This window comes from Scatophagus argus, chromosome 24 (genome assembly GCF_020382885.2).
Source record: "Scatophagus argus isolate fScaArg1 chromosome 24, fScaArg1.pri, whole genome shotgun sequence".
NCBI lineage: Eukaryota > Metazoa > Chordata > Actinopteri > Scatophagidae > Scatophagus > Scatophagus argus.
The window spans coordinates 12,589,298-12,600,228 of record NC_058516.1 but is presented as its reverse complement, the minus strand read 5'-3'; the positions used below and the strand labels follow the sequence as shown (position 1 = coordinate 12,600,228).

General features: G+C 41.1%; 1 long non-coding RNA gene across 1 annotated transcript; it reads left to right on the top strand.

Annotated features, from left to right (window-relative positions):
* The first annotated feature begins 398 nt into the window (after positions 1-398).
* On the top strand, positions 399-2,424 carry LOC124055563. Its single transcript, XR_006842714.1, has 3 exons — positions 399-940; positions 1,090-1,185; positions 1,636-2,424. It is a non-coding gene; the product is annotated as an uncharacterized LOC124055563 (long non-coding RNA).
* Positions 2,425-10,931: the final 8,507 nt, after the last annotated feature.

Below are 10,931 nucleotides of genomic sequence, written 5' to 3'. Positions count from 1 at the left end.
TAGTGGATAATTGGAATAGTGGAATATTCATCGTGCTATATGCGAAGGATAAAGTCACCTACACAAACATTTTAAGGACTTGGCCATCATTTTATGAAATTGAATCACTCATATTAGGGTTAGAAAAGCGTGCCTTTTTTGGCTTGGCATTGTCAATGTGTGTGTGTGTCCAGTGCCATGCAAGATACATTAGAATAGTAGAGGAGAATTACACGCGACCATGCACTGACAGAAATAACATGCTGCCATGTAAATAAGATGAGGCTCTTGACGCAAAACATTCTTGTTTAAAAGAAGCAGGATCTGACACTGGATGGAATGGCTGGAAGAACAGCTTCAACTTTAAAATGGACAACTACAGGACCAAGATGAGAAGGGCCGGGTGTCAGGAGTGGAAAAAGAAGCCGAAGTAACCCAGACAACGACCAAAGCGTGCCGAAGGCAACTTCCTGCCCAACTTTCCTGAAGGACAGAATTCATCAGGTCTTGAACATCTGAGGCAAGCCAATGTTGATGAAGTAAAACAGACTGAAAGAAACCTACTTCTCATTAGTAAAATGATGCAGACCACCTTTGCCTTGTGGCGATATAACATAGTGTATGTTGTATAATGTCCTGCCCACCTGTGAAAGAGTTCTTGAGCCTCTAGCCTGCTCTTTGTATTGAATCTGAGGTAAGATGGATCAAAATGTTTAACTTGTTTTTCCTTTGGTAGTCATTTGTATCCAATTGTGTAACTGTTACTTTGCTGTCCCAATTTTTTTATATAAAGGTGTCCGCAGAGTTCCACCCAATAACTAACCAGAACCTGCCCAACACATTTTACAGCGAGCATGACCATCATATTCCTCGCTTGATGACACTCTTTTGACAGCAGGCTTCCAAAACTGGAAAGATCGCAGATTCATTGGCTGACATTCTAAAAGTCCATGATGAACAGGTGATTTTCAGCCTTTTCCATCCATCCTTCAATTCATTGCAACTGTTTGACATCATGTGTGATTAGTACATTTTTTCTCAGAATTGATATCATTTTAAAAGAATTTCCCCTCGGGCATAAATAAAGGAATTCTGATTCTTTCCTTTCAGGAGCTACATGATATTACCACAAGGCGCACAACTGTTTTACATGCTCTTCCTGTTTATCTGAGCGAGGAAGTCTCTGCATTTTTCAAAACACGTCTGGTAAGTCATTGTAAATAGAAATACTGGACCCATCCTGTATTCATCCATTCTTATTTTCATTTACTAGGAAAAATCTTTCTTTCTGTAAGTGTGCAAGTGCTACCCAGCTGTCTAATTTTCACATGCTGTCCTTATATTTTCACACCTTGATTGTTTACTTGATGCTCGCTGTTTTTATTAATCATTTTAATAAAGAACAAAGTCAAATATCATTAATCCAAGAATTTCCCTCCAGGGATTAATAAAGGAATTCTGATCCTGCATGTAGAAACATACAAACATGAACTCAACTGCAAATCAAAAGCTCAGTGAAGTTAATGAAAATGGGTTAACAGTTTTGTTATGCACATTTTTCATGACATATGTAAATTTCTTTCTTTGTCACACCCTCGGTGTGTATTGTGTTTTATTGGATGTGATTAGTTAACAGTTTATGTTTCATTCTGTCAGGATGATAAAGTTGAGCCAAATCTGGGGGATGCATCAGTGACTCTTTTAACAACCCTGTGAAGATCACTGCTGTACTAGAGGGTGTTGTGGTGATTACCCTACCAAGACTTGCTGATGCTTTTTTGGTAATGTTTGGCCTAATCTACGCACTGCACCTCAGCTATCCAAAGGGGCTTATGAACACTTTTGAATTCACTCAGAAAATCTTACTTGGTTTGGATGACTGCAAACTCTCAACAAGGCTGCAAACACTGAAGGATGACTTGATGTTGCGTATGTAGATTGTGGATCTGGTGAAACGTCTGGTTTGTTTTAGCCAGTAACATAGCCAGTGTCAAATGTGGAGCACTGTTCATGTTGAAGTTCCTGTTCTATACATTTTAGGCTAAACTTGTTATTGCACTGTTAATTATGTGTAACAGTTGTTCCTGCTCCAAGGTAGAGATTTTATTCTTCATTTTTAGGCTGACCAAAGTTATATTGCAAGTAATAAAACAATTTACACCACTGAGGTGCTGAAGGCACAGTTTTAAAGATTCCCAATGTAATGTGCCATTACATTTATTTTCAGGTTGTAATTATCTTTATCTTATCTATCTTTATTACATAATTGTTATTTGATATTACAACTTCATATAATAATTCAAAATAATTGTTAGAAACAGTAAAGGAAGTGTGTGGGCAGAACAGTTTGTTATTTTCAACTGTTAAATATAAAAAAGTTGATTTACTTGACAGTTGACATGTCTTGTTTTTTAAGTCAGTTCTACTAAAAGTAAGGCAATCATTTGCCACAAATCTTTTAAGTCTTTCAAGTTTTGTTAAGTCAACATTTTTGAGTTGTAGTAATTTTTGTTAAAGATTCTTAGAATTTTAAAGTTTATTGAACATGAAATTATTTTTTATACTTATAGATAATTCAGTTCACTCTGCTTATTATAATTAAAGACATGAATGATTATTTTTTGAGTTGCAGTTTCTGTAAATATTTAAGTTGAGTTCATCATAATTTCAATTTGGATGTAATCATTGACTACATATAACACAAACTCTAAATGTTTAAGCATTGCTCAGAATAATGTTGGAGTTTATTAACTCAAAAAAATTGTGGCAAATGATTGCTGACAAATTTTTTTGAGTACTGCTAACTTGTTCGGGTTTACAGTGCACTGAACTAGCTATGGCAACACCACAGAGAAAAACAGTGTATCACACAATAATGCTGCGTTCAATTTGTAACTTATTTCCAAGGTGTTTTTTGACCTTGGACACCAAGTTTACAAACCGAGATGAATGCTCAGAGCATCGACCATAAATTAAAACAGTGGTTTTGGATGTTCTTAGCGCTTTTGTTTGGTACTGCATAATGTGTTGTTTAGCTACTGGCGCTGCATGTCATCTTTCGATGTTACCATAATAACAATTGCTGAATAACTTTACAAATGAGCTGTCTTGTGTCGTGTCAAATAGAATGGATCCAATTCAATTTTTCTGTGATGTCTGGATTTACTTATAAGTACAAATGCAAGGTAAACCTGGGCCTATCTTAAAGGGGGAGTACAGTATGTATGTGGAACTTAAATACTTACCCTACTAACTAGGTGTTGTGCAGCAGAGCAGACAGTGTTAGGGAGTATTTAAAGCAGGGGTGTCCAATACAGAAAAATGAACAAAGGGGCTGCACACTAGAGGTAAAGTGTCAACACATGAATATTGTGTGCATTTTCAACTCACCTATAATATGAAGAATACTGCACTCAGTGGGAGCAGTGATGCTGTCCTTTGGATTGAAGGATGGCTGACATATCAGGAGAAAGTTTGGTGGTTGAGATGATTATCTGTCATTTTGGTTCTCAGTCTGTTTTTGTTCTGATTTAACAGTGAAAATGTTTGTTCACATATGTATATTGAGCCAAACAAGGCTCATCGTTGTTTTTGCGTGGCGTCTCATCAGAGGAAACTTGGCATTATCCAAACTCCAATAGAAGTCAGTGAGGGAGAGAAGCTGATGCTGACTTTTCAGAGAATCATCACACTGCATTTCAATCAGTTCTAACTGCAGACTCTCTTCCACTTCTTCTGCATCCACCAGAAAGGGAGTTGAGAACAGCTTGATTTGTTTTTCTGTGACAGAAAAATCTTGAAAACGCTGGTTGAATTCTGTCACAATCAGAATCAGAATCAGAATCAGAAAAGACTTTATTGCCATTGTAAGTGAAGAGGTTTCACATTACTAGGAATTTGTCTTGGTGATTGGTGCATACATAGATCGTAACAAGTAACATATAATAGAAGAATAAAATAAAATAAAATAGAATAAGGTAAAACAAAATAAAATAAGTAAAATAAATGTTTCTGGAGGTAGTCCAAAAGTGAGGTAGTGCAGGGTGGAGTATAGTGCAAGTGGGTGAGGTAAACAGTGCAGTGGGTGAGGTAAACAGTGCATACTGTAGAGATGCAATCACAGACATATATTTCTCCTTTTTAGCAGAAGGGTTGGCCTTTGGAAAAGCAGACTTGACTTCAGACAGCGTGGGGAAGTGCACAGAATTGAAGTTTCGTAGTTGTGTTGTGAAGTTTCAAGTTAGTGGACAAGTCCTCGATTCTCCATGCCACTATATTTCTGGATAAACTCACGTTGTTGAAATCCCATACTTTTTCCGGGCACTTTATTTCTGTGACTTTGATGAGGCACTCCTTTATGAAATCATTCCTGTGCTGGGCAATAAGTTTTGCGACTTCATAGCTTGCTGTTGTGGCATTTTCCTGTAATTTGTTAGCACGGAAAAAAAAAACTGTTGGTGAGCTTGAAGGCTAGCTGCCATTTGCTTGACTTTTTGTGTTCTTTCGGCACCGGTGTACGATGTGTAGTTCTCATGTTTGGTCTCGTAGTACCTGAGGACATTATACTCTTTCATCACAGCAACAGTTTCATTACAAACCAAACAGACACACTTTCCGTTTATTTCTTTGAAGAAATATTCATTTACCCACCGTGTTTGGAATCTTCTACACTCACTTTAAATTTTGCGTTTCTTTGGTTCTGCCATTTTCTGCTGGGTCGCGGTAAAAGTTTTTCTTCATCTAATGTAATTGTATTTAGCAGAGAAGCACAATTTATGTGACTGGCTCCATCTAGTGTTGAAACGGTGAACTGCACCCATTAATTGAGTTGCGCTCCAGCTTCTTGTGCGGGCCATATTCAATTATATTTTCACAATTTGATGCGGGCCAATAAAAACTGGGCCGTGGGCCGCAGTTGGCCCTGGGGCCTTAGTTTGGACACCCCTGATTTAAAGCTTGGATGATGAAAGTCCTATGGCTTTCTTTCTTTGTTAAACTATTTAGGGAAGGGATTGAATGTGTAGTCATGAAAAGACGAATGCGAACGCTGTGGTTGCCGCTCTATTATGTGTATCAGTTGAGGTCTTTATGGGCATTTGAGCTAGATTATTGTAGCTACTGCCTTTCTGTGTCGAGGAAGTGCATCAGAAAGGGTTAGCACTGTGAGTAAATCTGCCCTATCACCAGTGGCAGTCCTAGCCTGAATGGCGCCCTGTGTGAGCAGCCCCTGTGGTGCCCCCCCCCCCCACCCACCTCGCACTGGCTCACGCCCCCACCAACCCAAAGAGAACATCGGGTGAAAAGTATATGTATAAGCTTTATTAAGATAGAAATACAATAAAACAAACTAAACATTAAACAACCAATTTAAAGTGCACAACCATAAATATATGCAAGATATATATTGTTTTTAAAGTGCTTTATAAATAAAGCTGAATTGAATTTATTGGAAAGAAAATACACATTTTACATCACAAGCATAGAAAAGCACAACAAAGAAAAAAGAATAATTGAATATAAATAACAACAATAAAAATACAAGTCAAAATACATAAATCCTTCACACACACACAGAACTAAAACCCGACCCTTCTGGTGACAACATCTCCCATCACTCTCATGCCTAGGAAAAAAGAAATCTGATGCCACCTTACTTGGCCCTCTGCATACCAACTCGGTCCTTATGCTGTCTGTCAGAGGTGATGGCGAGTCTGCAGGGTCTGTTGAAAGAGGCTCTTCCCCGGTGGCAGTTGAGCTTTGTGGGGATTCAGGCATTTCTTTAGTACAGCACATTTGATTTGGCACATTTTTCAAAGCACACAGCAGTCGAACGAAACATGATTTTAAGAAATAGCAAAACCGGATTAGTCACAACTAACAGAAAAAAAATGTGTACAGGCAGGTAAAATTCACAGATAAAACACACTGTTACTTCTATCTTCACACACAAACACACACACAAATGAGAGCAAAATACCACCCACCTATAGGCTCCTGCTGGATAGAAGCAGCAGCAAACTCCTTCACCTTCCTGAGACATGGCAGGAGATGCCATAGAAGCCATAGCGGTCAGGTGGATGGGATCTCCTAATCCTCTGCTATGGATGAGGCCTCTGTTGCTGGAGACTCATCCTGGGCAGGAGGCGCTCCAAAATATTTTAGCAGTGTCCCTGGAAAAGTGCATCAATGTAAACATGCATGAACGGCACACTTAAATACATTAACTATCACTTAATGTCATTACGCCTATTACATTTGCTATTAACCTACAGATTAACCAACGGGGAGAAATGCTACATTGCCAAAATTTCGCCCATTATTTTCTGTCTTAGTATAATGTTAATACAATTTGGACAATGTCCGTCTTTTTAAGGCTAGCTTACCGCATGGAAAATTCAGACGGCCAAATACAGTACCCAGCGATAATGGCCACAAAGCAATGACAGCAAAGGTGCTGATGGCTTAATTGTAGACACAGTTATTGGTATGTGTGTACGTATGTTAACTCAGACAATGTTCAGGTAAACTATACCTGGCACACAAAACAGCAAACAAGCTAATGACTGCTAGACGATTAGCGTTAGCCCCTTTTCATAACGTAATTACAGTCGTATGACAGAGGGAACATCAGCTACATACCTTTGTCTTTGGACCGTTTCTCCTCTTCTTCTTTCCTTTTCTTTCTAAAATAAGCACCCAATAGCTTTGGCCTTTTTCTATCCATTTATATTTGTGGAGATTCTCAGTCATCCAGGTCATATTCACTCAAAGAGTTAAAGCGTCTGGACTTGTGAAGATTTGTCTTGAAGACGTTTCGCTGCTAATCCAAGCAGCTTCATCAGTTCTGATCCATTATGTTTATTACCTGAATTGGAGTCGCCTCGGAAATCAACAGGTTACGCTAATGCCAATGCCCTCTGACGTGACGGACAGCAGGGATCAAGACTAAACCAATACATTGGTGATGTACAGATAGTCTCATTTTTGTATAGTAAGGCTATATTATTGGCCTTCGCACAACACAGACAGACAAAAAATAAGAGTGTATGGAATTTGAAATAGGCCTACAGTAGGCAACTATCTAGTGTTATGAATGAAATTTACTTTACTTACTTATTAAGATCATGACGGCGGTGGTTATCGCTTCGCAATAGCAGTGTCTGCTGTGTCGTGTGTGGTCCCTCATGAGGATCGTTTGGTGGTGTGCGCTTTCTGCCCTCGCCGTGGGACGTGCCCACATAGTGCGCAGTGGGTGTGTGTGAGCTTTCTTCACCTGGGTAAGCTTCCCCTCTTGTTCTTTCTTTTACTTTTTCTGCTGGGTTGTAAGCTTGAGTCAGTGCACCCCCTCTCTGTCCTGCTGCAGCACTTGAGGCCACAGTTAGCGCCTTCCCTCCTCCTCTGGCGCTCCATGGAGGTTGCATGGCTCAGCCAGTGGCGTGGTCCACCAGCTGAGCATCCCAGGGCAGGAGCAGAGCGGCAGACGTTCCCGGTTTTCTTTGGTTTGGTCCCCCTTCCCCCTTGCCTTCGTCTGTCTGCAAAGCCAGTGCTAACCCTGTCCCTGTTATTTTGTTTATATTTATTTGCCGCATTCAGCCTTCGTTATTATTTTGACACTCAGGCTAAGGATGGTACAGTTTTGTATGATTTTAAATGTTGCTGATTGGTATTAAATAAATATTGTTTCTCATTGGATGTCCGTCGTATGTCCTGCTTGTGTGACGAATCTATGCGACCTCATTGTAATAAACGTACTGGTTGAAGTTCACTTCCTTCGGTGCAATTCCCCAAGTGGCGTTGTCGGGCAACCTCCCTTCTCCCTCCCTATTTGGCCACATTAGCCTTAATGCTAACAATTAACCTGTGTGGGTATTTACGCTAGCAATTAGCACTTAGTATCTCTCACTGATGCGTTTTCTTCCACAGTGAGATATCGAGTCCTTCCAACCGCGCTCTCACAAGTCCAGGCCGTCAGGGAAGGCAGGCAGTTTTTAATCAGTTTTGTCCACTTTTATTGGTATATTGTCACAGATAAGCATCGTGCTCGATGGAGGGGGGTGCTCTCTTTCCTCACAATGGTTCCAGAGGATGTGAACCTTGACCTGAGCAGGTCAATGAGTGGGAGCTTGCTCCAAATTGGCTGGTCTTCAGCAACTCCCCTTCAAAATAAACTTCTAAATCAATTATTTTATCACGGTTCAATTTCTTTTTTAGGTAAATATCTGTTTTAATCAATAGCAATTACATTGTATTCAATGAATTGATTTTTTCACAATGAATTTGCCTTTTAATTAAATGATGATCAGACAAAACTGAATCCTGAGTAGAAACTGTTAAGTGTTCAATTTCAATCCCATATACTAACACAAGGTGTAAGGTGTGGTTGAAGCAGTGAGTGGGTTCATGCACACATTGACAGAAGCCAATTGTTTCTGGTATGGAATTGAATGCAGTAGCCAAGCTATCATTAACCACATCTACGTGAATGTTAAAGTCACCAATAATTACAACTTTATCTGATTTAAGGACCAGGCTTGACAGGAACTCTGGAAATTCAGATAAGAATTCAGAGTATGGGCCTGGAGGACGGTACAATACAGCAAATAAGACTGGCTGACCTGTCCTACAGGTGGGATAAGACAGACTAAGAACTAGACTTTCAAATGAGTTATAGTCTGTGTTTGGTCTAGCAAAGATGGATAAATAAGAATAAAAGATCGCTGCAACCCCACCTCCTTGACCAGAGCATCGAGGGGCATTATTGTTAATATGGCTAGGTGGGGTAGCCTCCTATCCGGTACAATAATGGCAGAGCGGCTAATTTTAATAAGATTATCTTGAACAGCTCCTCTACTGCGTACATTAGTTACATTCCTCGTTTATTTAGGTCTAAATAAACTAGGAACAGACACAATCTCTATGGAGTTTTGGGCAGGTGACTGCTTGAAAAGAAGCGCAGAGAAGCGTGTAGCATTGCAGCTCTGCCCCCTGGTCTCAGCTCTGAACTGTCAGGGTGTTGGGATGCTGATAAAATTGGCCAAATTGGTAGAAATGAGATCTGCTCCACCCAAAGTGGGATGGATGCAGTCTCTCCTAATTAGGCCAGGTTTTCCCCAGAAGTTCTGCCAATTGTTAACAAAGCCCACTTCGCTAACTAGCGATTGAAGGATGAATAGCGGCTATACATTTCGTCACTTCGTCATTTCGTCACATACCGACATAACAACTTTAGTGACCTCCGATTGGCATAGACGGATGTCATTACTGCCGACGTGAATAACAATCTTACTGTATTTACGTTTAACGTTAGCCAGCAGTTTCAAGTGTAAGGGCAAACTACTCTTAGTGTGTAGATGAGCTCTAATATGGACAACAACGAAAGAGCTTTAACTTAACAAGAATCTAGAGCAAAGCAGGTAACAATGCAACGTTCAGCACAGCGCACAACAAACCGGAAATGATGGAGTACGCTCATCTGAACACGTCAGAGTCCTCGGTCCCTGATGCCATGATTATTCAACATAATCATTGACCTTCTTGCCAATACCCAAATTGCCGTTACTAGTGCACAACATTTCCGTGTCGCAAACAGACTGGGACAACTTTAAGCATCACTCTCCCTGAATGACTAGTCTTGTCCATGTAAACGATGGGGGATGCAGTATGAACTTTCACCTTGCTTGGGTGTTGTGCAGTGGCAACCTTATGTAGGTGTTGGGATCTCTGGCCATGCGCTCTGGAGAACAATAGAGCGGTCTACATGTAACCTATAAAGCCTGAGTTAGAGTGACTGTCAGTTCAAGACCCCCACCCATGACGTACACCTCGTCATAAATCTGAATTCAAACTCAGAACTGGCACAGACATTGGCTGTGGTCCAGCCATCTCCACAAGGGTCGAGGAGACGTCACTCAGGTAATAAAAGTTCACTGCGACCCTCAGTCGTCGCTTTTTCCTGTGCGTGCTGTGACAGTGAGAGCTGCTCCAGACTCTCCAGGTGTCCAAGTCGCCAAAAGGGAGCAACAATCAAATGTTTGATTATCATCATTTTATGTCCCGGGTCAAAGTTCTGCAACTCGCAGGCCGAGAAACAGACTGCTGTATTTTATTTTTTTTTTTGTAACTTTTTCTTTTTCCGACATGGATCACTGGGCAATCAGCTGATCGCACGTTAACGAGCTGCGCACCGACTTTGTTAAGGACGAAACAAAGTTTGTCAATTTTTTCACCGGTGATTTTCCCAGCTGCCGCCGGGGGATCAATACTCCGCATCGCCTGAGACAACGGATCGCCAGCATCCCACTGAGGACGACGCTGCAAACGTTTACGTGGATTATTAACTTTCAAACTCTGAAGGATCGGAGCAACTCAAAGTAAGAGGTTTATGTCTGGGCAGAGATAGTGTAAAGTAGGGTTGTTTACACATGATTTTCTGTAACTTGTAAGTGCTGCATTTGTTGATTTTGTTACCGATCGTCCACTTCCGCCAGTTCAGTGAGACCGCGCATCACCGGTTAAAGGACCAATAGCTGAGCAGATAAAGAGCAGTATAGGAGAAAGCTGGAGAGCAAACTGGCCCAAAACAACACCAGGGAGGTGTTGAATGGGATGAGATGCACCACTGGTCAAGGACTAAAGACTGCAGCAGTGATGGGTGGAGACCAAAAAGAGGCTAACAAGTTAAACCTGTTCTTCAACAGGTTTGATGTTGTGGACTCCCCCACCCCTCACCCACACCTCTCTGGGGGTCATCACACCTCCTTAACTACTCCCCCACCCCTCTTCACCACCGTGGACCTCAGCCTCAACCCCTCCCACTTAACGCCCCTCCCCTTCCAACACCATTGTCTTTCCCTAACAGGTCAGAGCTTCCAATCACCATCAGCAGGGATGCTGTGAGGACTGCTCAGCCACCTATGTCCAAGCAAGTTTGCAGGCCCAGATGGCTTGAGCCC